General features: G+C 43.7%; 6 non-coding genes and 21 pseudogenes across 6 annotated transcripts; all 27 read left to right on the forward strand.

The window, feature by feature from the left end:
• The first annotated feature begins 67 nt into the window (after positions 1-67).
• On the forward strand, positions 68-185 carry LOC140019489 (5S ribosomal RNA; annotated as a pseudogene).
• A 925-nt stretch (positions 186-1110) lies between these two features.
• Positions 1111-1228, forward strand: LOC140019490 (5S ribosomal RNA; annotated as a pseudogene).
• A 925-nt stretch (positions 1229-2153) lies between these two features.
• On the forward strand, positions 2154-2271 carry LOC140020399 (5S ribosomal RNA; annotated as a pseudogene).
• Positions 2272-3196: 925 nt separating this feature from the next.
• LOC140019491 (5S ribosomal RNA) lies at positions 3197-3314 on the forward strand (annotated as a pseudogene).
• A 925-nt stretch (positions 3315-4239) lies between these two features.
• Positions 4240-4357, forward strand: LOC140019493 (5S ribosomal RNA; annotated as a pseudogene).
• Positions 4358-5284: 927 nt separating this feature from the next.
• On the forward strand, positions 5285-5403 carry LOC140017766 (5S ribosomal RNA). The gene has a single exon (XR_011824072.1). It is a non-coding gene; the product is annotated as a 5S ribosomal RNA (ribosomal RNA).
• A 413-nt stretch (positions 5404-5816) lies between these two features.
• Positions 5817-5934, forward strand: LOC140018614 (5S ribosomal RNA; annotated as a pseudogene).
• Positions 5935-6859: 925 nt separating this feature from the next.
• On the forward strand, positions 6860-6977 carry LOC140019494 (5S ribosomal RNA; annotated as a pseudogene).
• Positions 6978-7904: 927 nt separating this feature from the next.
• On the forward strand, positions 7905-8023 carry LOC140017768 (5S ribosomal RNA). Its single transcript, XR_011824074.1, has one exon. It is a non-coding gene; the product is annotated as a 5S ribosomal RNA (ribosomal RNA).
• Positions 8024-8436: 413 nt separating this feature from the next.
• On the forward strand, positions 8437-8554 carry LOC140018615 (5S ribosomal RNA; annotated as a pseudogene).
• A 925-nt stretch (positions 8555-9479) lies between these two features.
• Positions 9480-9597, forward strand: LOC140019495 (5S ribosomal RNA; annotated as a pseudogene).
• Positions 9598-10522: 925 nt separating this feature from the next.
• LOC140020049 (5S ribosomal RNA) lies at positions 10523-10646 on the forward strand (annotated as a pseudogene).
• Positions 10647-11567: 921 nt separating this feature from the next.
• LOC140017769 (5S ribosomal RNA) lies at positions 11568-11686 on the forward strand. The gene has a single exon (XR_011824075.1). It is a non-coding gene; the product is annotated as a 5S ribosomal RNA (ribosomal RNA).
• Positions 11687-12099: 413 nt separating this feature from the next.
• On the forward strand, positions 12100-12217 carry LOC140018616 (5S ribosomal RNA; annotated as a pseudogene).
• A 925-nt stretch (positions 12218-13142) lies between these two features.
• Positions 13143-13260, forward strand: LOC140019496 (5S ribosomal RNA; annotated as a pseudogene).
• A 925-nt stretch (positions 13261-14185) lies between these two features.
• On the forward strand, positions 14186-14303 carry LOC140020401 (5S ribosomal RNA; annotated as a pseudogene).
• A 925-nt stretch (positions 14304-15228) lies between these two features.
• Positions 15229-15352, forward strand: LOC140020050 (5S ribosomal RNA; annotated as a pseudogene).
• A 919-nt stretch (positions 15353-16271) lies between these two features.
• LOC140019497 (5S ribosomal RNA) lies at positions 16272-16389 on the forward strand (annotated as a pseudogene).
• Positions 16390-17316: 927 nt separating this feature from the next.
• On the forward strand, positions 17317-17435 carry LOC140017770 (5S ribosomal RNA). Its single transcript, XR_011824076.1, has one exon. It is a non-coding gene; the product is annotated as a 5S ribosomal RNA (ribosomal RNA).
• Positions 17436-17848: 413 nt separating this feature from the next.
• Positions 17849-17966, forward strand: LOC140018617 (5S ribosomal RNA; annotated as a pseudogene).
• Positions 17967-18891: 925 nt separating this feature from the next.
• LOC140019498 (5S ribosomal RNA) lies at positions 18892-19009 on the forward strand (annotated as a pseudogene).
• A 927-nt stretch (positions 19010-19936) lies between these two features.
• LOC140017771 (5S ribosomal RNA) lies at positions 19937-20055 on the forward strand. Its single transcript, XR_011824077.1, has one exon. It is a non-coding gene; the product is annotated as a 5S ribosomal RNA (ribosomal RNA).
• Positions 20056-20468: 413 nt separating this feature from the next.
• On the forward strand, positions 20469-20586 carry LOC140018618 (5S ribosomal RNA; annotated as a pseudogene).
• Positions 20587-21511: 925 nt separating this feature from the next.
• Positions 21512-21629, forward strand: LOC140019499 (5S ribosomal RNA; annotated as a pseudogene).
• Positions 21630-22554: 925 nt separating this feature from the next.
• On the forward strand, positions 22555-22678 carry LOC140020052 (5S ribosomal RNA; annotated as a pseudogene).
• Positions 22679-23599: 921 nt separating this feature from the next.
• Positions 23600-23718, forward strand: LOC140017772 (5S ribosomal RNA). The gene has a single exon (XR_011824078.1). It is a non-coding gene; the product is annotated as a 5S ribosomal RNA (ribosomal RNA).
• Positions 23719-24131: 413 nt separating this feature from the next.
• On the forward strand, positions 24132-24249 carry LOC140018620 (5S ribosomal RNA; annotated as a pseudogene).
• The last annotated feature ends 629 nt before the right edge of the window (positions 24250-24878 follow it).

Below are 24878 nucleotides of genomic sequence, written 5' to 3' on the forward strand. Positions count from 1 at the left end.
GTCCAGAAAAGCCAAACTGCTTCACAGGACGTGGCAGTTTAAAAGAATAAAGCGAAAGGAACATGGCGGGTGCGATCATACCAGCACTAATGCACCGGATCCCATCAGAACTTCGAAGTTAAGCGTGCTTGGGCGACAGTAGTACTAGGATGGGTGACCCTAGGCCGGTCAACGGGTCGGGTCTACACCCGGATCCGGATCGGATCCCTGAAATTTTTGCGGGTATGGGTAGGGATTTAATTCCGTTATCCGGATCCGGATCCGTTTTTTCAAACAAAAAAACGGGTCGGATACGGAATATAGTATTCCGACCCGTATTAGACCCGGATCCGGATATAAATGATTTAATAATTTATAAAAAATATATATTATCAATATAATTTGATTAGGATGATGTATTTGAGTAAAATCAATTTGATTTATTTTCTTATTTGGTTTTTTCTTTGCATTAGCTAGAAATTTGTTTACAAATATATCTTTTTCTCTTTTTTGTTAGAAATTATAAATTTTGGCAAATTTGTTCGGGTAGACCCGACCCGGATCCGAGACTCGCCGGGTCCGGATCCGGAACACCGAATAAAAGACCCGTCGGGTAAACGGGTCGGCTCCGGGTCCAGGTCCGGAATAATGAATTCCGGCCCGGACCCGGCCCGTTGACACCCCTAGGTGACCCCCTGGGAAATCCTCGTGTTGCACCCCTCCCTTTTTTGTTTCGAAATCCAAATTTTCCCTTCGTTCTTTATGCTGTAGTAATTTAGCTCCGTCGGAACGATTGCTTTATATTTTGCTTCTCATCGAAGCATGAAGGCGGATCTGAAGGCGCGAGACAAGTCAGGAACGGTACGGCTGGATCGAAGCCCGGATCGTCGGTCAAAGTTGTCGGCGCAAATGCATAAGCGCAAGCGTGAAGGATCAATTTCAGGATAATTGAGAGTTGTGCGACGAGGGAAAAAAAAGGTGCAAAGCAACAAGAAAAAAATATAAAAGTAAATAAATAAAAGGATGAGAGGAAATTCATGAATTGACGCTTAGAATGAATTCGGGTCCAGAAAAGCCAAACTGCTTCACAGGACGTGGCAGTTTAAAAGAATAAAGCGAAAGGAACATGGCGGGTGCGATCATACCAGCACTAATGCACCGGATCCCATCAGAACTTCGAAGTTAAGCGTGCTTGGGCGACAGTAGTACTAGGATGGGTGACCCTAGGCCGGTCAACGGGTCGGGTCTACACCCGGATCCGGATCGGATCCTTGAAATTTTTGCTGGTATGGGTAGGGATTTAATTCCGTTATCCGGATCCGAATCCGTTTTTTCAAACAAAAAAACGGGTCGGATACGGAATATAGTATTCCGACCCGTACTAGACCCGGATCCGGATATAAATGATTTAATAATTTATAAAAAATATATATTATCAGTATAATTTGATTAGGATGATGTATTTGAGTAAAATCAATTTGATTTATTTTCTTATTTGGTTTTTTCTTTGCATTAGCTAGAAATTAGTTTACAAATATATCTTTTTCTCTTTTTTGTTAGAAATTATAAATTTTGGCAAATTTGTTCGGGTAGACCCGACCCGGATCCGAGACTCGCCGGGTCCGGATCCGGAACACCGAATAAAAGACCCGTCGGGTAAACGGGTCGGATCCGGGTCCGGGTCCGGAATAAAGAATTCCGGCCCGGACCCGGCCCGTTGACACCCCTAGGTGACCCCCTGGGAAATCCTCGTGTTGCACCCCTCCCTTTTTTGTTTCGAAATCCAAATTTTCCCTTCGTTCTTTATGCTGTAGTAATTTAGCTCCGTCGGAACGATTGCTTTATATTTTGCTTCTCATCGAAGCATGAAGGCGGATCTGAAGGCGCGAGACAAGTCAGGAACGGTACGGCTGAATCGAAGCCCGGATCGTCGGTCAATGTTGTCGGCGCAAATGCATAAGCGCAAGCGTGAAGGATCAATTTCAGGATAATTGAGAGTTGTGCGACGAGGGAAAAAAAAGGTGCAAAGCAACAAGAAAAAAATATAAAAGTAAATAAATAAAAGGATGAGAGGAAATTCATGAATTGACGCTTAGAATGAATTCGGGTCCAGAAAAGCCAAACTGCTTCACAGGACGTGGCAGTTTAAAAGAATAAAGCGAAAGGAACATGGCGGGTGTGATCATACCAGCACTAATGCACCGGATCCCATCAGAACTTCGAAGTTAAGCGTGCTTGGGCGACAGTAGTACTAGGATGGGTGACCCTAGGCCGGTCAACGGGTCGGGTCTACACCCGGATCCGGATCGGATCCCTGAAATTTTTGCGGGTATGGGTAGGGATTTAATTCCGTTATCCGGATCCGGATCCGTTTTTTCAAACAAAAAAACGGGTCGGATACGGAATATAGTATTCCGACCCGTATTAGACCCGGATCCGGATATAAATGATTTAATAATTTATAAAAAATATATATTATCAATATAATTTGATTAGGATGATGTATTTGAGTAAAATCAATTTGATTTATTTTCTTATTTGGTTTTTTCTTTGCATTAGCTAGAAATTTGTTTACAAATATATCTTTTTCTCTTTTTTGTTAGAAATTATAAATTTTGGCAAATTTGTTCGGGTAGACCCGACCCGGATCCGAGACTCGCCGGGTCCGGATCCGGAACACCGAATAAAAGACCCGTCGGGTAAACGGGTCGGCTCCGGGTCCGGGTCCGGAATAATGAATTCCGGCCCGGACCCGGCCCGTTGACACCCCTAGGTGACCCCCTGGGAAATCCTCGTGTTGCACCCCTCCCTTTTTTGTTTCGAAATCCAAATTTTCCCTTCGTTCTTTATGCTGTAGTAATTTAGCTCCGTCGGAACGATTGCTTTATATTTTGCTTCTCATCGAAGCATGAAGGCGGATCTGAAGGCGCGAGACAAGTCAGGAACGGTACGGCTGGATCGAAGCCCGGATCGTCGGTCAAAGTTGTCGGCGCAAATGCATAAGCGCAAGCGTGAAGGATCAATTTCAGGATAATTGAGAGTTGTGCGACGAGGGAAAAAAAAGGTGCAAAGCAACAAGAAAAAAATATAAAAGTAAATAAATAAAAGGATGAGAGGAAATTCATGAATTGACGCTTAGAATGAATTCGGGTCCAGAAAAGCCAAACTGCTTCACAGGACGTGGCAGTTTAAAAGAATAAAGCGAAAGGAACATGGCGGGTGCGATCATACCAGCACTAATGCACCGGATCCCATCAGAACTTCGAAGTTAAGCGTGCTTGGGCGACAGTAGTACTAGGATGGGTGACCCTAGGCCGGTCAACGGGTCGGGTCTACACCCGGATCCGGATCGGATCCCTGAAATTTTTGCGGGTATGGGTAGGGATTTAATTCCGTTATCCGGATCCGGATCCGTTTTTTCAAACAAAAAAACGGGTCGGATACGGAATATAGTATTCCGACCCGTATTAGACCCGGATCCGGATATAAATGATTTAATAATTTATAAAAAATATATATTATCAATATAATTTGATTAGGATGATGTATTTGAGTAAAATCAATTTGATTTATTTTCTTATTTGGTTTTTTCTTTGCATTAGCTAGAAATTTGTTTACAAATATATCTTTTTCTCTTTTTTGTTAGAAATTATAAATTTTGGCAAATTTGTTCGGGTAGACCCGACCCGGATCCGAGACTCGCCGGGTCCGGATCCGGAACACCGAATAAAAGACCCGTCGGGTAAACGGGTCGGCTCCGGGTCCGGGTCCGGAATAATGAATTCCGGCCCGGACCCGGCCCGTTGACACCCCTAGGTGACCCCCTGGGAAATCCTCGTGTTGCACCCCTCCCTTTTTTGTTTCGAAATCCAAATTTTCCCTTCGTTCTTTATGCTGTAGTAATTTAGCTCCGTCGGAACGATTGCTTTATATTTTGCTTCTCATCGAAGCATGAAGGCGGATCTGAAGGCGCGAGACAAGTCAGGAACGGTACGGCTGGATCGAAGCCCGGATCGTCGGTCAAAGTTGTCGGCGCAAATGCATAAGCGCAAGCGTGAAGGATCAATTTCAGGATAATTGAGAGTTGTGCGACGAGGGAAAAAAAAGGTGCAAAGCAACAAGAAAAAAATATAAAAGTAAATAAATAAAAGGATGAGAGGAAATTCATGAATTGACGCTTAGAATGAATTCGGGTCCAGAAAAGCCAAACTGCTTCACAGGACGTGGCAGTTTAAAAGAATAAAGCGAAAGGAACATGGCGGGTGCGATCATACCAGCACTAATGCACCGGATCCCATCAGAACTTCGAAGTTAAGCGTGCTTGGGCGACAGTAGTACTAGGATGGGTGACCCTAGGCCGGTCAACGGGTCGGGTCTACACCCGGATCCGGATCGGATCCCTGAAATTTTTGCGGGTATGGGTAGGGATTTAATTCCGTTATCCGGATCCGGATCCGTTTTTTCAAACAAAAAAACGGGTCGGATACGGAATATAGTATTCCGACCCGTATTAGACCCGGATTCGGATATAAATGATTTAATAATTTATAAAAAATATATATTATCAATATAATTTGATTAGGATGATGTATTTGAGTAAAATCAATTTGATTTATTTTCTTATTTGGTTTTTTCTTTGCATTAGCTAGAAATTAGTTTACAAATATATCTTTTTCTCTTTTTTGTTAGAAATTATAAATTTTGGCAAATTTGTTCGGGTAGACCCGACCCGGATCCGAGACTCGCCGGGTCCGGATCCGGAACACCGAATAAAAGACCCGTCGGGTAAACGGGTCGGCTCCGGGTCCGGGTCCGGAATAATGAATTCCGGCCCGGACCCGGCCCGTTGACACCCCTAGGTGACCCCCTGGGAAATCCTCGTGTTGCACCCCTCCCTTTTTTGTTTCGAAATCCAAATTTCCCCTTCGTTCTTTATGCTGTAGTAATTTAGCTCCGTCGGAACGATTGCTTTATATTTTGCTTCTCATCGAAGCATGAAGGCGGATCTGAAGGCGCGAGACAAGTCAGGAACGGTACGGCTGGATCGAAACCCGGATCGTCGGTCAAAGTTGTCGGCGCAAATGTATAAGTGCAAGCGTGAAGGATCAATTTCAGAATAATTGAGAGTTGCGCGACGAGGGAAAAAAAAATGGTGCAAATCAACAAGAAAAAAATGTAAAAGTAAATAAATAAAAGGATGAGGGGAAATTCTTGAATTGACGCTTAAAATGAATTCGGGTCCAGAAAAGCCACACTGCTTCACAGGACGGGGCAGTTTAAAAGAATAAAGCGAAAGGAACATGGTGGGTGCGATCATACCAGCACTAATGCACCGGATCCCATCAGAACTCCGAAGTTAAGCATGCTTGGGCGAGAGTAGTACTAGGATGGGTGACCCCCTGGGAAGTCCTCGTGTTGCACCCCTCCCTTTTTTGTTTCGAAATCCAAATTTCCCCTTCGTTCTTTATGCTGTAGTAATTTAGCTCCGTCGGAACGATTGCTTTATATTTTGCTTCTTATCGAAGCATGAAGGCGGATCTGAAGGCGCGAGACAAGTCAGGAACGGTACGGCTGGATCGAAGCCCGGATCGTCGGTCAAAGTTGTCGGCGCAAATGTATAAGTGCAAGCGTGAAGGATCAATTTCAGAATAATTGAGAGTTGCGCGACGAGGGAAAAAAAAATGGTGCAAATCAACAAGAAAAAAATGTAAAAGTAAATAAATAAAAGGATGAGGGGAAATTCTTGAATTGACGCTTAAAATGAATTCGGGTCCAGAAAAGCCAAACTGCTTCACAGGACGTGGCAGTTTAAAAGAATAAAGCGAAAGAAACATGGCGGGTGCGATCATACCAGCACTAATGCACCGGATCCCATCAGAACTCCGAAGTTAAGCGTGCTTGGGCGACAGTAGTACTAGGATGGGTGACCCTAGGCCTGTCAACGGGTCGGGTCTAGACCCGGATCCGGATCGGATCGCTGAAATTTTTTCGGGTATGGGTAGGGATTTAATTCCGTTATCCGGATCCGGATCCGTTTTTTCAAACAAAAAAATGGGTCGGATACGGAATATAGTATTCCGACCCGTATTAGACCCGGATCCGGATATAAATGATTTAATAATTTATAAAAAATATATATTATCAATATAATTTGATTAGGATGATGTATTTGAGTAAAATCAATTTGATTTATTTTCTTATTTGGTTTTTTCTTTGCATTAGTTAGAAATTAGTTTACAAATATATTTTTTTCTCTTTTTTGTTAGAAATTATAAATTTTGGCAAATTTGTTCGGGTAGACCCGACCCGGATCCGAGACTCGCCGGGTCCGGATCCGGAACACAGAATAAAAGACCCGTCGGGTAAACGGGTCGGATCCGGGTCCGGGTCCGGAATAATGAATTCCGGCCCAGACCCGGCCCGTTGACACCCCTAGGTGACCCCCTGGGAAATCCTCGTGTTGCACCCCTCCCTTTTTTGTTTCGAAATCCAAATTTCCCCTTCGTTCTTTATGCTGTAGTAATTTAGCTCCGTCGGAACGATTGCTTTATATTTTGCTTCTCATCGAAGCATGAAGGCGGATCTGAAGGCGCGAGACAAGTCAGGAACGGTACGGCTGGATCGAAGCCCGGATCGTCGGTCAAAGTTGTCGGCGCAAATGCATAAGCGCAAGCGTGAAGGATCAATTTCAGGATAATTGAGAGTTGTGCGACGAGGGAAAAAAAAGGTGCAAAGCAACAAGAAAAAAATATAAAAGTAAATAAATAAAAGGATGAGAGGAAATTCATGAATTGACGCTTAGAATGAATTCGGGTCCAGAAAAGCCAAACTGCTTCACAGGACGTGGCAGTTTAAAAGAATAAAGCGAAAGGAACATGGCGGGTGCGATCATACCAGCACTAATGCACCGGATCCCATCAGAACTTCGAAGTTAAGCGTGCTTGGGCGACAGTAGTACTAGGATGGGTGACCCTAGGCCGGTCAACGGGTCGGGTCTACACCCGGATCCGGATCGGATCCCTGAAATTTTTGCGGGTATGGGTAGGGATTTAATTCCGTTATCCGGATCCGGATCCGTTTTTTCAAACAAAAAAACGGGTCGGATACGGAATATAGTATTCCGACCCGTATTAGACCCGGATTCGGATATAAATGATTTAATAATTTATAAAAAATATATATTATCAATATAATTTGATTAGGATGATGTATTTGAGTAAAATCAATTTGATTTATTTTCTTATTTGGTTTTTTCTTTGCATTAGCTAGAAATTAGTTTACAAATATATCTTTTTCTCTTTTTTGTTAGAAATTATAAATTTTGGCAAATTTGTTCGGGTAGACCCGACCCGGATCCGAGACTCGCCGGGTCCGGATCCGGAACACCGAATAAAAGACCCGTCGGGTAAACGGGTCGGCTCCGGGTCCGGGTCCGGAATAATGAATTCCGGCCCGGACCCGGCCCGTTGACACCCCTAGGTGACCCCCTGGGAAATCCTCGTGTTGCACCCCTCCCTTTTTTGTTTCGAAATCCAAATTTCCCCTTCGTTCTTTATGCTGTAGTAATTTAGCTCCGTCGGAACGATTGCTTTATATTTTGCTTCTCATCGAAGCATGAAGGCGGATCTGAAGGCGCGAGACAAGTCAGGAACGGTACGGCTGGATCGAAACCCGGATCGTCGGTCAAAGTTGTCGGCGCAAATGTATAAGTGCAAGCGTGAAGGATCAATTTCAGAATAATTGAGAGTTGCGCGACGAGGGAAAAAAAAATGGTGCAAATCAACAAGAAAAAAATGTAAAAGTAAATAAATAAAAGGATGAGGGGAAATTCTTGAATTGACGCTTAAAATGAATTCGGGTCCAGAAAAGCCACACTGCTTCACAGGACGGGGCAGTTTAAAAGAATAAAGCGAAAGGAACATGGTGGGTGCGATCATACCAGCACTAATGCACCGGATCCCATCAGAACTCCGAAGTTAAGCATGCTTGGGCGAGAGTAGTACTAGGATGGGTGACCCCCTGGGAAGTCCTCGTGTTGCACCCCTCCCTTTTTTGTTTCGAAATCCAAATTTCCCCTTCGTTCTTTATGCTGTAGTAATTTAGCTCCGTCGGAACGATTGCTTTATATTTTGCTTCTTATCGAAGCATGAAGGCGGATCTGAAGGCGCGAGACAAGTCAGGAACGGTACGGCTGGATCGAAGCCCGGATCGTCGGTCAAAGTTGTCGGCGCAAATGTATAAGTGCAAGCGTGAAGGATCAATTTCAGAATAATTGAGAGTTGCGCGACGAGGGAAAAAAAAATGGTGCAAATCAACAAGAAAAAAATGTAAAAGTAAATAAATAAAAGGATGAGGGGAAATTCTTGAATTGACGCTTAAAATGAATTCGGGTCCAGAAAAGCCAAACTGCTTCACAGGACGTGGCAGTTTAAAAGAATAAAGCGAAAGAAACATGGCGGGTGCGATCATACCAGCACTAATGCACCGGATCCCATCAGAACTCCGAAGTTAAGCGTGCTTGGGCGACAGTAGTACTAGGATGGGTGACCCTAGGCCTGTCAACGGGTCGGGTCTAGACCCGGATCCGGATCGGATCGCTGAAATTTTTTCGGGTATGGGTAGGGATTTAATTCCGTTATCCGGATCCGGATCCGTTTTTTCAAACAAAAAAATGGGTCGGATACGGAATATAGTATTCCGACCCGTATTAGACCCGGATCCGGATATAAATGATTTAATAATTTATAAAAAATATATATTATCAATATAATTTGATTAGGATGATGTATTTGAGTAAAATCAATTTGATTTATTTTCTTATTTGGTTTTTTCTTTGCATTAGTTAGAAATTAGTTTACAAATATATTTTTTTCTCTTTTTTGTTAGAAATTATAAATTTTGGCAAATTTGTTCGGGTAGACCCGACCCGGATCCGAGACTCGCCGGGTCCGGATCCGGAACACAGAATAAAAGACCCGTCGGGTAAACGGGTCGGATCCGGGTCCGGGTCCGGAATAATGAATTCCGGCCCAGACCCGGCCCGTTGACACCCCTAGGTGACCCCCTGGGAAATCCTCGTGTTGCACCCCTCCCTTTTTTGTTTCGAAATCCAAATTTCCCCTTCGTTCTTTATGCTGTAGTAATTTAGCTCCGTCGGAACGATTGCTTTATATTTTGCTTCTCATCGAAGCATGAAGGCGGATCTGAAGGCGCGAGACAAGTCAGGAACGGTACGGCTGGATCGAAGCCCGGATCGTCGGTCAAAGTTGTCGGCGCAAATGCATAAGCGCAAGCGTGAAGGATCAATTTCAGGATAATTGAGAGTTGTGCGACGAGGGAAAAAAAAGGTGCAAAGCAACAAGAAAAAAATATAAAAGTAAATAAATAAAAGGATGAGAGGAAATTCATGAATTGACGCTTAGAATGAATTCGGGTCCAGAAAAGCCAAACTGCTTCACAGGACGTGGCAGTTTAAAAGAATAAAGCGAAAGGAACATGGCGGGTGCGATCATACCAGCACTAATGCACCGGATCCCATCAGAACTTCGAAGTTAAGCGTGCTTGGGCGACAGTAGTACTAGGATGGGTGACCCTAGGCCGGTCAACGGGTCGGGTCTACACCCGGATCCGGATCGGATCCCTGAAATTTTTGCGGGTATGGGTAGGGATTTAATTCCGTTATCCGGATCCGGATCCGTTTTTTCAAACAAAAAAACGGGTCGGATACGGAATATAGTATTCCGACCCGTATTAGACCCGGATCCGGATATAAATGATTTAATAATTTATAAAAAATATATATTATCAATATAATTTGATTAGGATGATGTATTTGAGTAAAATCAATTTGATTTATTTTCTTATTTGGTTTTTTCTTTGCATTAGCTAGAAATTTGTTTACAAATATATCTTTTTCTCTTTTTTGTTAGAAATTATAAATTTTGGCAAATTTGTTCGGGTAGACCCGACCCGGATCCGAGACTCGCCGGGTCCGGATCCGGAACACCGAATAAAAGACCCGTCGGGTAAACGGGTCGGCTCCGGGTCCAGGTCCGGAATAATGAATTCCGGCCCGGACCCGGCCCGTTGACACCCCTAGGTGACCCCCTGGGAAATCCTCGTGTTGCACCCCTCCCTTTTTTGTTTCGAAATCCAAATTTTCCCTTCGTTCTTTATGCTGTAGTAATTTAGCTCCGTCGGAACGATTGCTTTATATTTTGCTTCTCATCGAAGCATGAAGGCGGATCTGAAGGCGCGAGACAAGTCAGGAACGGTACGGCTGAATCGAAGCCCGGATCGTCGGTCAATGTTGTCGGCGCAAATGCATAAGCGCAAGCGTGAAGGATCAATTTCAGGATAATTGAGAGTTGTGCGACGAGGGAAAAAAAAGGTGCAAAGCAACAAGAAAAAAATATAAAAGTAAATAAATAAAAGGATGAGAGGAAATTCATGAATTGACGCTTAGAATGAATTCGGGTCCAGAAAAGCCAAACTGCTTCACAGGACGTGGCAGTTTAAAAGAATAAAGCGAAAGGAACATGGCGGGTGCGATCATACCAGCACTAATGCACCGGATCCCATCAGAACTTCGAAGTTAAGCGTGCTTGGGCGACAGTAGTACTAGGATGGGTGACCCTAGGCCTGTCAACGGGTCGGGTCTACACCCGGATCCGGATCGGATCCCTGAAATTTTTGCGGGTATGGGTAGGGATTTAATTCCGTTATCCGGATCCGGATCCGTTTTTTCAAACAAAAAAACGGGTCGGATACGGAATATAGTATTCCGACCCGTACTAGACCCGGATCCGGATATAAATGATTTAATAATTTATAAAAAATATATATTATCAATATAATTTGATTAGGATGATGTATTTGAGTAAAATCAATTTGATTTATTTTCTTATTTGGTTTTTTCTTTGCATTAGCTAGAAATTTGTTTACAAATATATCTTTTTCTCTTTTTTGTTAGAAATTATAAATTTTGGCAAATTTGTTCGGGTAGACCCGACCCGGATCCGAGACTCGCCGGGTCCGGATCCGGAACACCGAATAAAAGACCCGTCGGGTAAACGGGTCGGCTCCGGGTCCGGGTCCGGAATAATGAATTCCGGCCCGGACCCGGCCCGTTGACACCCCTAGGTGACCCCCTGGGAAATCCTCGTGTTGCACCCCTCCCTTTTTTGTTTCGAAATCCAAATTTCCCCTTCGTTCTTTATGCTGTAGTAATTTAGCTCCGTCGGAACGATTGCTTTATATTTTGCTTCTCATCGAAGCATGAAGGCGGATCTGAAGGCGCGAGACAAGTCAGGAACGGTACGGCTGGATCGAAACCCGGATCGTCGGTCAAAGTTGTCGGCGCAAATGTATAAGTGCAAGCGTGAAGGATCAATTTCAGAATAATTGAGAGTTGCGCGACGAGGGAAAAAAAAATGGTGCAAATCAACAAGAAAAAAATGTAAAAGTAAATAAATAAAAGGATGAGGGGAAATTCTTGAATTGACGCTTAAAATGAATTCGGGTCCAGAAAAGCCACACTGCTTCACAGGACGGGGCAGTTTAAAAGAATAAAGCGAAAGGAACATGGTGGGTGCGATCATACCAGCACTAATGCACCGGATCCCATCAGAACTCCGAAGTTAAGCATGCTTGGGCGAGAGTAGTACTAGGATGGGTGACCCCCTGGGAAGTCCTCGTGTTGCACCCCTCCCTTTTTTGTTTCGAAATCCAAATTTCCCCTTCGTTCTTTATGCTGTAGTAATTTAGCTCCGTCGGAACGATTGCTTTATATTTTGCTTCTTATCGAAGCATGAAGGCGGATCTGAAGGCGCGAGACAAGTCAGGAACGGTACGGCTGGATCGAAGCCCGGATCGTCGGTCAAAGTTGTCGGCGCAAATGTATAAGTGCAAGCGTGAAGGATCAATTTCAGAATAATTGAGAGTTGCGCGACGAGGGAAAAAAAAATGGTGCAAATCAACAAGAAAAAAATGTAAAAGTAAATAAATAAAAGGATGAGGGGAAATTCTTGAATTGACGCTTAAAATGAATTCGGGTCCAGAAAAGCCAAACTGCTTCACAGGACGTGGCAGTTTAAAAGAATAAAGCGAAAGAAACATGGCGGGTGCGATCATACCAGCACTAATGCACCGGATCCCATCAGAACTCCGAAGTTAAGCGTGCTTGGGCGACAGTAGTACTAGGATGGGTGACCCTAGGCCTGTCAACGGGTCGGGTCTAGACCCGGATCCGGATCGGATCGCTGAAATTTTTTCGGGTATGGGTAGGGATTTAATTCCGTTATCCGGATCCGGATCCGTTTTTTCAAACAAAAAAATGGGTCGGATACGGAATATAGTATTCCGACCCGTATTAGACCCGGATCCGGATATAAATGATTTAATAATTTATAAAAAATATATATTATCAATATAATTTGATTAGGATGATGTATTTGAGTAAAATCAATTTGATTTATTTTCTTATTTGGTTTTTTCTTTGCATTAGTTAGAAATTAGTTTACAAATATATTTTTTTCTCTTTTTTGTTAGAAATTATAAATTTTGGCAAATTTGTTCGGGTAGACCCGACCCGGATCCGAGACTCGCCGGGTCCGGATCCGGAACACAGAATAAAAGACCCGTCGGGTAAACGGGTCGGATCCGGGTCCGGGTCCGGAATAATGAATTCCGGCCCAGACCCGGCCCGTTGACACCCCTAGGTGACCCCCTGGGAAATCCTCGTGTTGCACCCCTCCCTTTTTTGTTTCGAAATCCAAATTTCCCCTTCGTTCTTTATGCTGTAGTAATTTAGCTCCGTCGGAACGATTGCTTTATATTTTGCTTCTCATCGAAGCATGAAGGCGGATCTGAAGGCGCGAGACAAGTCAGGAACGGTACGGCTGGATCGAAGCCCGGATCGTCGGTCAAAGTTGTCGGCGCAAATGCATAAGCGCAAGCGTGAAGGATCAATTTCAGGATAATTGAGAGTTGTGCGACGAGGGAAAAAAAAGGTGCAAAGCAACAAGAAAAAAATATAAAAGTAAATAAATAAAAGGATGAGAGGAAATTCATGAATTGACGCTTAGAATGAATTCGGGTCCAGAAAAGCCAAACTGCTTCACAGGACGTGGCAGTTTAAAAGAATAAAGCGAAAGGAACATGGCGGGTGCGATCATACCAGCACTAATGCACCGGATCCCATCAGAACTTCGAAGTTAAGCGTGCTTGGGCGACAGTAGTACTAGGATGGGTGACCCTAGGCCGGTCAACGGGTCGGGTCTACACCCGGATCCGGATCGGATCCCTGAAATTTTTGCGGGTATGGGTAGGGATTTAATTCCGTTATCCGGATCCGGATCCGTTTTTTCAAACAAAAAAACGGGTCGGATACGGAATATAGTATTCCGACCCGTATTAGACCCGGATCCGGATATAAATGATTTAATAATTTATAAAAAATATATATTATCAATATAATTTGATTAGGATGATGTATTTGAGTAAAATCAATTTGATTTATTTTCTTATTTGGTTTTTTCTTTGCATTAGCTAGAAATTAGTTTACAAATATATCTTTTTCTCTTTTTTGTTAGAAATTATAAATTTTGGCAAATTTGTTCGGGTAGACCCGACCCGGATCCGAGACTCGCCGGGTCCGGATCCGGAACACCGAATAAAAGACCCGTCGGGTAAACGGGTCGGATCCGGGTCCGGGTCCGGAATAAAGAATTCCGGCCCGGACCCGGCCCGTTGACACCCCTAGGTGACCCCCTGGGAAATCCTCGTGTTGCACCCCTCCCTTTTTTGTTTCGAAATCCAAATTTTCCCTTCGTTCTTTATGCTGTAGTAATTTAGCTCCGTCGGAACGATTGCTTTATATTTTGCTTCTCATCGAAGCATGAAGGCGGATCTGAAGGCGCGAGACAAGTCAGGAACGGTACGGCTGAATCGAAGCCCGGATCGTCGGTCAATGTTGTCGGCGCAAATGCATAAGCGCAAGCGTGAAGGATCAATTTCAGGATAATTGAGAGTTGTGCGACGAGGGAAAAAAAAGGTGCAAAGCAACAAGAAAAAAATATAAAAGTAAATAAATAAAAGGATGAGAGGAAATTCATGAATTGACGCTTAGAATGAATTCGGGTCCAGAAAAGCCAAACTGCTTCACAGGACGTGGCAGTTTAAAAGAATAAAGCGAAAGGAACATGGCGGGTGTGATCATACCAGCACTAATGCACCGGATCCCATCAGAACTTCGAAGTTAAGCGTGCTTGGGCGACAGTAGTACTAGGATGGGTGACCCTAGGCCGGTCAACGGGTCGGGTCTACACCCGGATCCGGATCGGATCCCTGAAATTTTTGCGGGTATGGGTAGGGATTTAATTCCGTTATCCGGATCCGGATCCGTTTTTTCAAACAAAAAAACGGGTCGGATACGGAATATAGTATTCCGACCCGTATTAGACCCGGATCCGGATATAAATGATTTAATAATTTATAAAAAATATATATTATCAATATAATTTGATTAGGATGATGTATTTGAGTAAAATCAATTTGATTTATTTTCTTATTTGGTTTTTTCTTTGCATTAGCTAGAAATTTGTTTACAAATATATCTTTTTCTCTTTTTTGTTAGAAATTATAAATTTTGGCAAATTTGTTCGGGTAGACCCGACCCGGATCCGAGACTCGCCGGGTCCGGATCCGGAACACCGAATAAAAGACCCGTCGGGTAAACGGGTCGGCTCCGGGTCCGGGTCCGGAATAATGAATTCCGGCCCGGACCCGGCCCGTTGACACCCCTAGGTGACCCCCTGGGAAATCCTCGTGTTGCACCCCTCCCTTTTTTGTTTCGAAATCCAAATTTTCCCTTCGTTCTTTATGCTGTAGTAATTTAGCTCCGTCGGAACGATTGCTTTATATTTTGCTTCTCATCGAAGCATGAAGGCGGATCTGAAGGCGCGAGACAAGTCAGGAACGGTACGGCTGGATCGAAGCCCGGATCGTCGGTCAAAGTTGTCGGCGCAAATGCATAAGCGCAAGCGTGAAGGATCAATTTCAGGATAATTGAGAGTTGTGCGACGAGGGAAAAAAAAGGTGCAAAGCAACAAGAAAAAAATATAAAAGTAAATAAATAAAAGGATGAGAGGAAATTCATGAATTGACGCTTAGAATGAATTCGGGTCCAGAAAAGCCAAACTGCTTCACAGGACGTGGCAGTTTAAAAGAATAAAGCGAAAGGAACATGGCGGGTGCGATCATACCAGCACTAATGCACCGGATCCCATCAGAACTTCGAAGTTAAGCGTGCTTGGGCGACAGTAGTACTAGGATGGGTGACCCTAGGCCTGTCAACGGGTCGGGTCTACACCCGGATCCGGATCGGATCCCTGAAATTTTTGCGGGTATGGGTAGGGATTTAATTCCGTTATCCGGATCCGGATCCGTTTTTTCAAACAAAAAAACGGGTCGGATACGGAATATAGTATTCCGACCCGTATTAGACCCGGATCCGGATATAAATGATTTAATAATTTATAAAAAATATATATTATCAATATAATTTGATTAGGATGATGTATTTGAGTAAAATCAATTTGATTTATTTTCTTATTTGGTTTTTTCTTTGCATTAGCTAGAAATTTGTTTACAAATATATCTTTTTCTCTTTTTTGTTAGAAATTATAAATTTTGGCAAATTTGTTCGGGTAGACCCGACCCGGATCCGAGACTCGCCGGGTCCGGATCCGGAACACCGAATAAAAGACCCGTCGGGTAAACGGGTCGGCTCCGGGTCCGGGTCCGGAATAATGAATTCCGGCCCGGACCCGGCCCGTTGACACCCCTAGGTGACCCCCTGGGAAATCCTCGTGTTGCACCCCTCCCTTTTTTGTTTCGAAATCCAAATTTTCCCTTCGTTCTTTATGCTGTAGTAATTTAGCTCCGTCGGAACGATTGCTTTATATTTTGCTTCTCATCGAAGCATGAAGGCGGATCTGAAGGCGCGAGACAAGTCAGGAACGGTACGGCTGGATCGAAGCCCGGATCGTCGGTCAAAGTTGTCGGCGCAAATGCATAAGCGCAAGCGTGAAGGATCAATTTCAGGATAATTGAGAGTTGTGCGACGAGGGAAAAAAAAGGTGCAAAGCAACAAGAAAAAAATATAAAAGTAAATAAATAAAAGGATGAGAGGAAATTCATGAATTGACGCTTAGAATGAATTCGGGTCCAGAAAAGCCAAACTGCTTCACAGGACGTGGCAGTTTAAAAGAATAAAGCGAAAGGAACATGGCGGGTGCGATCATACCAGCACTAATGCACCGGATCCCATCAGAACTTCGAAGTTAAGCGTGCTTGGGCGACAGTAGTACTAGGATGGGTGACCCTAGGCCGGTCAACGGGTCGGGTCTACACCCGGATCCGGATCGGATCCCTGAAATTTTTGCGGGTATGGGTAGGGATTTAATTCCGTTATCCGGATCCGGATCCGTTTTTTCAAACAAAAAAACGGGTCGGATACGGAATATAGTATTCCGACCCGTATTAGACCCGGATTCGGATATAAATGATTTAATAATTTATAAAAAATATATATTATCAATATAATTTGATTAGGATGATGTATTTGAGTAAAATCAATTTGATTTATTTTCTTATTTGGTTTTTTCTTTGCATTAGCTAGAAATTAGTTTACAAATATATCTTTTTCTCTTTTTTGTTAGAAATTATAAATTTTGGCAAATTTGTTCGGGTAGACCCGACCCGGATCCGAGACTCGCCGGGTCCGGATCCGGAACACCGAATAAAAGACCCGTCGGGTAAACGGGTCGGCTCCGGGTCCGGGTCCGGAATAATGAATTCCGGCCCGGACCCGGCCCGTTGACACCCCTAGGTGACCCCCTGGGAAATCCTCGTGTTGCACCCCTCCCTTTTTTGTTTCGAAATCCAAATTTCCCCTTCGTTCTTTATGCTGTAGTAATTTAGCTCCGTCGGAACGATTGCTTTATATTTTGCTTCTCATCGAAGCATGAAGGCGGATCTGAAGGCGCGAGACAAGTCAGGAACGGTACGGCTGGATCGAAACCCGGATCGTCGGTCAAAGTTGTCGGCGCAAATGTATAAGTGCAAGCGTGAAGGATCAATTTCAGAATAATTGAGAGTTGCGCGACGAGGGAAAAAAAAATGGTGCAAATCAACAAGAAAAAAATGTAAAAGTAAATAAATAAAAGGATGAGGGGAAATTCTTGAATTGACGCTTAAAATGAATTCGGGTCCAGAAAAGCCACACTGCTTCACAGGACGGGGCAGTTTAAAAGAATAAAGCGAAAGGAACATGGTGGGTGCGATCATACCAGCACTAATGCACCGGATCCCATCAGAACTCCGAAGTTAAGCATGCTTGGGCGAGAGTAGTACTAGGATGGGTGACCCCCTGGGAAGTCCTCGTGTTGCACCCCTCCCTTTTTTGTTTCGAAATCCAAATTTCCCCTTCGTTCTTTATGCTGTAGTAATTTAGTTCCGTCGGAACGATTGCTTTATATTTTGCTTCTTATCGAAGCATGAAGGCGGATCTGAAGGCGCGAGACAAGTCAGGAACGGTACGGCTGGATCGAAGCCCGGATCGTCGGTCAAAGTTGTCGGCGCAAATGTATAAGTGCAAGCGTGAAGGATCAATTTCAGAATAATTGAGAGTTGCGCGACGAGGGAAAAAAAAATGGTGCAAATCAACAAGAAAAAAATGTAAAAGTAAATAAATAAAAGGATGAGGGGAAATTCTTGAATTGACGCTTAAAATGAATTCGGGTCCAGAAAAGCCAAACTGCTTCACAGGACGTGGCAGTTTAAAAGAATAAAGCGAAAGAAACATGGCGGGTGCGATCATACCAGCACTAATGCACCGGATCCCATCAGAACTCCGAAGTTAAGCGTGCTTGGGCGACAGTAGTACTAGGATGGGTGACCCTAGGCCTGTCAACGGGTCGGGTCTAGACCCGGATCCGGATCGGATCGCTGAAATTTTTTCGGGTATGGGTAGGGATTTAATTCCGTTATCCGGATCCGGATCCGTTTTTTCAAACAAAAAAATGGGTCGGATACGGAATATAGTATTCCGACCCGTATTAGACCCGGATCCGGATATAAATGATTTAATAATTTATAAAAAATATATATTATCAATATAATTTGATTAGGATGATGTATTTGAGTAAAATCAATTTGATTTATTTTCTTATTTGGTTTTTTCTTTGCATTAGTTAGAAATTAGTTTACAAATATATTTTTTTCTCTTTTTTGTTAGAAATTATAAATTTTGGCAAATTTGTTCGGGTAGACCCGACCCGGATCCGAGACTCGCCGGGTCCGGATCCGGAACACAGAATAAAAGACCCGTCGGGTAAACGGGTCGGATCCGGGTCCGGGTCCGGAATAATGAATTCCGGCCCAGACCCGGCCCGTTGACACCCCTAGGTGACCCCCTGGGAAATCCTCGTGTTGCACCCCTCCCTTTTTTGTTTCGAAATCCAAATTTCCCCTTCGTTCTTTATGCTGTAGTAATTTAGCTCCGTCGGAACGATTGCTTTATATTTTGCTTCTCATCGAAGCATGAAGGCGGATCTGAAGGCGCGAGACAAGTCAGGAACGGTACGGCTGGATCGAAGCCCGGATCGTCGGTCAAAGTTGTCGGCGCAAATGCATAAGCGCAAGCGTGAAGGATCAATTTCAGGATAATTGAGAGTTGTGCGACGAGGGAAAAAAAAGGTGCAAAGCAACAAGAAAAAAATATAAAAGTAAATAAATAAAAGGATGAGAGGAAATTCATGAATTGACGCTTAGAATGAATTCGGGTCCAGAAAAGCCAAACTGCTTCACAGGACGTGGCAGTTTAAAAGAATAAAGCGAAAGGAACATGGCGGGTGCGATCATACCAGCACTAATGCACCGGATCCCATCAGAACTTCGAAGTTAAGCGTGCTTGGGCGACAGTAGTACTAGGATGGGTGACCCTAGGCCGGTCAACGGGTCGGGTCTACACCCGGATCCGGATCGGATCCCTGAAATTTTTGCGGGTATGGGTAGGGATTTAATTCCGTTATCCGGATCCGGATCCGTTTTTTCAAACAAAAAAACGGGTCGGATACGGAATATAGTATTCCGACCCGTATTAGACCCGGATTCGGATATAAATGATTTAATAATTTATAAAAAATATATATTATCAATATAATTTGATTAGGATGATGTATTTGAGTAAAATCAATTTGATTTATTTTCTTATTTGGTTTTTTCTTTGCATTAGCTAGAAATTAGTTTACAAATATATCTTTTTCTCTTTTTTGTTAGAAATTATAAATTTTGGCAAATTTGTTCGGGTAGACCCGACCCGGATCCGAGACTCGCCGGGTCCGGATCCGGAACACCGAATAAAAGACCCGTCGGGTAAACGGGTCGGCTCCGGGTCCGGGTCCGGAATAATGAATTCCGGCCCGGACCCGGCCCGTTGACACCCCTAGGTGACCCCCTGGGAAATCCTCGTGTTGCACCCCTCCCTTTTTTGTTTCGAAATCCAAATTTCCCCTTCGTTCTTTATGCTGTAGTAATTTAGCTCCGTCGGAACGATTGCTTTATATTTTGCTTCTCATCGAAGCATGAAGGCGGATCTGAAGGCGCGAGACAAGTCAGGAACGGTACGGCTGGATCGAAACCCGGATCGTCGGTCAAAGTTGTCGGCGCAAATGTATAAGTGCAAGCGTGAAGGATCAATTTCAGAATAATTGAGAGTTGCGCGACGAGGGAAAAAAAAATGGTGCAAATCAACAAGAAAAAAATGTAAAAGTAAATAAATAAAAGGATGAGGGGAAATTCTTGAATTGACGCTTAAAATGAATTCGGGTCCAGAAAAGCCACACTGCTTCACAGGACGGGGCAGTTTAAAAGAATAAAGCGAAAGGAACATGGTGGGTGCGATCATACCAGCACTAATGCACCGGATCCCATCAGAACTCCGAAGTTAAGCATGCTTGGGCGAGAGTAGTACTAGGATGGGTGACCCCCTGGGAAGTCCTCGTGTTGCACCCCTCCCTTTTTTGTTTCGAAATCCAAATTTCCCCTTCGTTCTTTATGCTGTAGTAATTTAGCTCCGTCGGAACGATTGCTTTATATTTTGCTTCTTATCGAAGCATGAAGGCGGATCTGAAGGCGCGAGACAAGTCAGGAACGGTACGGCTGGATCGAAGCCCGGATCGTCGGTCAAAGTTGTCGGCGCAAATGTATAAGTGCAAGCGTGAAGGATCAATTTCAGAATAATTGAGAGTTGCGCGACGAGGGAAAAAAAAATGGTGCAAATCAACAAGAAAAAAATGTAAAAGTAAATAAATAAAAGGATGAGGGGAAATTCTTGAATTGACGCTTAAAATGAATTCGGGTCCAGAAAAGCCAAACTGCTTCACAGGACGTGGCAGTTTAAAAGAATAAAGCGAAAGAAACATGGCGGGTGCGATCATACCAGCACTAATGCACCGGATCCCATCAGAACTCCGAAGTTAAGCGTGCTTGGGCGACAGTAGTACTAGGATGGGTGACCCTAGGCCTGTCAACGGGTCGGGTCTAGACCCGGATCCGGATCGGATCGCTGAAATTTTTTCGGGTATGGGTAGGGATTTAATTCCGTTATCCGGATCCGGATCCGTTTTTTCAAACAAAAAAATGGGTCGGATACGGAATATAGTATTCCGACCCGTATTAGACCCGGATCCGGATATAAATGATTTAATAATTTATAAAAAATATATATTATCAATATAATTTGATTAGGATGATGTATTTGAGTAAAATCAATTTGATTTATTTTCTTATTTGGTTTTTTCTTTGCATTAGTTAGAAATTAGTTTACAAATATATTTTTTTCTCTTTTTTGTTAGAAATTATAAATTTTGGCAAATTTGTTCGGGTAGACCCGACCCGGATCCGAGACTCGCCGGGTCCGGATCCGGAACACAGAATAAAAGACCCGTCGGGTAAACGGGTCGGATCCGGGTCCGGGTCCGGAATAATGAATTCCGGCCCAGACCCGGCCCGTTGACACCCCTAGGTGACCCCCTGGGAAATCCTCGTGTTGCACCCCTCCCTTTTTTGTTTCGAAATCCAAATTTCCCCTTCGTTCTTTATGCTGTAGTAATTTAGCTCCGTCGGAACGATTGCTTTATATTTTGCTTCTCATCGAAGCATGAAGGCGGATCTGAAGGCGCGAGACAAGTCAGGAACGGTACGGCTGGATCGAAGCCCGGATCGTCGGTCAAAGTTGTCGGCGCAAATGCATAAGCGCAAGCGTGAAGGATCAATTTCAGGATAATTGAGAGTTGTGCGACGAGGGAAAAAAAAGGTGCAAAGCAACAAGAAAAAAATATAAAAGTAAATAAATAAAAGGATGAGAGGAAATTCATGAATTGACGCTTAGAATGAATTCGGGTCCAGAAAAGCCAAACTGCTTCACAGGACGTGGCAGTTTAAAAGAATAAAGCGAAAGGAACATGGCGGGTGCGATCATACCAGCACTAATGCACCGGATCCCATCAGAACTTCGAAGTTAAGCGTGCTTGGGCGACAGTAGTACTAGGATGGGTGACCCTAGGCCGGTCAACGGGTCGGGTCTACACCCGGATCCGGATCGGATCCCTGAAATTTTTGCGGGTATGGGTAGGGATTTAATTCCGTTATCCGGATCCGGATCCGTTTTTTCAAACAAAAAAACGGGTCGGATACGGAATATAGTATTCCGACCCGTATTAGACCCGGATCCGGATATAAATGATTTAATAATTTATAAAAAATATATATTATCAATATAATTTGATTAGGATGATGTATTTGAGTAAAATCAATTTGATTTATTTTCTTATTTGGTTTTTTCTTTGCATTAGCTAGAAATTTGTTTACAAATATATCTTTTTCTCTTTTTTGTTAGAAATTATAAATTTTGGCAAATTTGTTCGGGTAGACCCGACCCGGATCCGAGACTCGCCGGGTCCGGATCCGGAACACCGAATAAAAGACCCGTCGGGTAAACGGGTCGGCTCCGGGTCCAGGTCCGGAATAATGAATTCCGGCCCGGACCCGGCCCGTTGACACCCCTAGGTGACCCCCTGGGAAATCCTCGTGTTGCACCCCTCCCTTTTTTGTTTCGAAATCCAAATTTTCCCTTCGTTCTTTATGCTGTAGTAATTTAGCTCCGTCGGAACGATTGCTTTATATTTTGCTTCTCATCGAAGCATGAAGGCGGATCTGAAGGCGCGAGACAAGTCAGGAACGGTACGGCTGAATCGAAGCCCGGATCGTCGGTCAATGTTGTCGGCGCAAATGCATAAGCGCAAGCGTGAAGGATCAATTTCAGGATAATTGAGAGTTGTGCGACGAGGGAAAAAAAAGGTGCAAAGCAACAAGAAAAAAATATAAAAGTAAATAAATAAAAGGATGAGAGGAAATTCATGAATTGACGCTTAGAATGAATTCGGGTCCAGAAAAGCCAAACTGCTTCACAGGACGTGGCAGTTTAAAAGAATAAAGCGAAAGGAACATGGCGGGTGCGATCATACCAGCACTAATGCACCGGATCCCATCAGAACTTCGAAGTTAAGCGTGCTTGGGCGACAGTAGTACTAGGATGGGTGACCCTAGGCCTGTCAACGGGTCGGGTCTACACCCGGATCCGGATCGGATCCCTGAAATTTTTGCGGGTATGGGTAGGGATTTAATTCCGTTATCCGGATCCGGATCCGTTTTTTCAAACAAAAAAACGGGTCGGATACGGAATATAGTATTCCGACCCGTACTAGACCCGGATCCGGATATAAATGATTTAATAATTTATAAAAAATATATATTATCAATATAATTTGATTAGGATGATGTATTTGAGTAAAATCAATTTGATTTATTTTCTTATTTGGTTTTTTCTTTGCATTAGCTAGAAATTTGTTTACAAATATATCTTTTTCTCTTTTTTGTTAGAAATTATAAATTTTGGCAAATTTGTTCGGGTAGACCCGACCCGGATCCGAGACTCGCCGGGTCCGGATCCGGAACACCGAATAAAAGACCCGTCGGGTAAACGGGTCGGCTCCGGGTCCGGGTCCGGAATAATGAATTCCGGCCCGGACCCGGCCCGTTGACACCCCTAGGTGACCCCCTGGGAAATCCTCGTGTTGCACCCCTCCCTTTTTTGTTTCGAAATCCAAATTTCCCCTTCGTTCTTTATGCTGTAGTAATTTAGCTCCGTCGGAACGATTGCTTTATATTTTGCTTCTCATCGAAGCATGAAGGCGGATCTGAAGGCGCGAGACAAGTCAGGAACGGTACGGCTGGATCGAAACCCGGATCGTCGGTCAAAGTTGTCGGCGCAAATGTATAAGTGCAAGCGTGAAGGATCAATTTCAGAATAATTGAGAGTTGCGCGACGAGGGAAAAAAAAATGGTGCAAATCAACAAGAAAAAAATGTAAAAGTAAATAAATAAAAGGATGAGGGGAAATTCTTGAATTGACGCTTAAAATGAATTCGGGTCCAGAAAAGCCACACTGCTTCACAGGACGGGGCAGTTTAAAAGAATAAAGCGAAAGGAACATGGTGGGTGCGATCATACCAGCACTAATGCACCGGATCCCATCAGAACTCCGAAGTTAAGCATGCTTGGGCGAGAGTAGTACTAGGATGGGTGACCCCCTGGGAAGTCCTCGTGTTGCACCCCTCCCTTTTTTGTTTCGAAATCCAAATTTCCCCTTCGTTCTTTATGCTGTAGTAATTTAGCTCCGTCGGAACGATTGCTTTATATTTTGCTTCTTATCGAAGCATGAAGGCGGATCTGAAGGCGCGAGACAAGTCAGGAACGGTACGGCTGGATCGAAGCCCGGATCGTCGGTCAAAGTTGTCGGCGCAAATGTATAAGTGCAAGCGTGAAGGATCAATTTCAGAATAATTGAGAGTTGCGCGACGAGGGAAAAAAAAATGGTGCAAATCAACAAGAAAAAAATGTAAAAGTAAATAAATAAAAGGATGAGGGGAAATTCTTGAATTGACGCTTAAAATGAATTCGGGTCCAGAAAAGCCAAACTGCTTCACAGGACGTGGCAGTTTAAAAGAATAAAGCGAAAGAAACATGGCGGGTGCGATCATACCAGCACTAATGCACCGGATCCCATCAGAACTCCGAAGTTAAGCGTGCTTGGGCGACAGTAGTACTAGGATGGGTGACCCTAGGCCTGTCAACGGGTCGGGTCTAGACCCGGATCCGGATCGGATCGCTGAAATTTTTTCGGGTATGGGTAGGGATTTAATTCCGTTATCCGGATCCGGATCCGTTTTTTCAAACAAAAAAATGGGTCGGATACGGAATATAGTATTCCGACCCGTATTAGACCCGGATCCGGATATAAATGATTTAATAATTTATAAAAAATATATATTATCAATATAATTTGATTAGGATGATGTATTTGAGTAAAATCAATTTGATTTATTTTCTTATTTGGTTTTTTCTTTGCATTAGTTAGAAATTAGTTTACAAATATATTTTTTTCTCTTTTTTGTTAGAAATTATAAATTTTGGCAAATTTGTTCGGGTAGACCCGACCCGGATCCGAGACTCGCCGGGTCCGGATCCGGAACACAGAATAAAAGACCCGTCGGGTAAACGGGTCGGATCCGGGTCCGGGTCCGGAATAATGAATTCCGGCCCAGACCCGGCCCGTTGACACCCCTAGGTGACCCCCTGGGAAATCCTCGTGTTGCACCCCTCCCTTTTTTGTTTCGAAATCCAAATTTCCCCTTCGTTCTTTATGCTGTAGTAATTTAGCTCCGTCGGAACGATTGCTTTATATTTTGCTTCTCATCGAAGCATGAAGGCGGATC

This window comes from Coffea arabica, chromosome 11c (genome assembly GCF_036785885.1).
Source record: "Coffea arabica cultivar ET-39 chromosome 11c, Coffea Arabica ET-39 HiFi, whole genome shotgun sequence".
NCBI lineage: Eukaryota > Viridiplantae > Streptophyta > Magnoliopsida > Gentianales > Rubiaceae > Coffea > Coffea arabica.